Here is a 389-nt window from a genome sequence, read left to right on the forward strand (position 1 = left end):
TGCGCGCCGCGGCCTTTAGCCGGAGAACGCCGCCGTGCGCCTCCTCCTGGCATCGCGAGCCGCCACGGCTCGTCGCCGGACTCGCCGGCGCACCCGCCTCGCCCCATCTCGAAGGACCCCGCCACCGCACATGCACGCCGCCGGCCGCCGGATCCGGTCACCTACACCGCCTCCTCCGCCTTGCCTCGACCGGCGCCGCCCCGAGCTCAAATTGCGGTCATCTCCATCGTCTGCGGCGAGTTCCCGTGGATCGGGACCAGATCCACCACTCCCCGAACCAAACGTCCCGTCTCAGATCTGCACCGCTCCGTCCCGGATCCCTCAGTCCCGCGTTGACTTTCGCGGAGGTATAATTTCACTAAGTCCCCGAAATTCCCAGATCCATATGC

This window comes from Triticum dicoccoides, chromosome 4A (genome assembly GCF_002162155.2).
Source record: "Triticum dicoccoides isolate Atlit2015 ecotype Zavitan chromosome 4A, WEW_v2.0, whole genome shotgun sequence".
Taxonomy (NCBI): Eukaryota; Viridiplantae; Streptophyta; class Magnoliopsida; order Poales; family Poaceae; genus Triticum; species Triticum dicoccoides.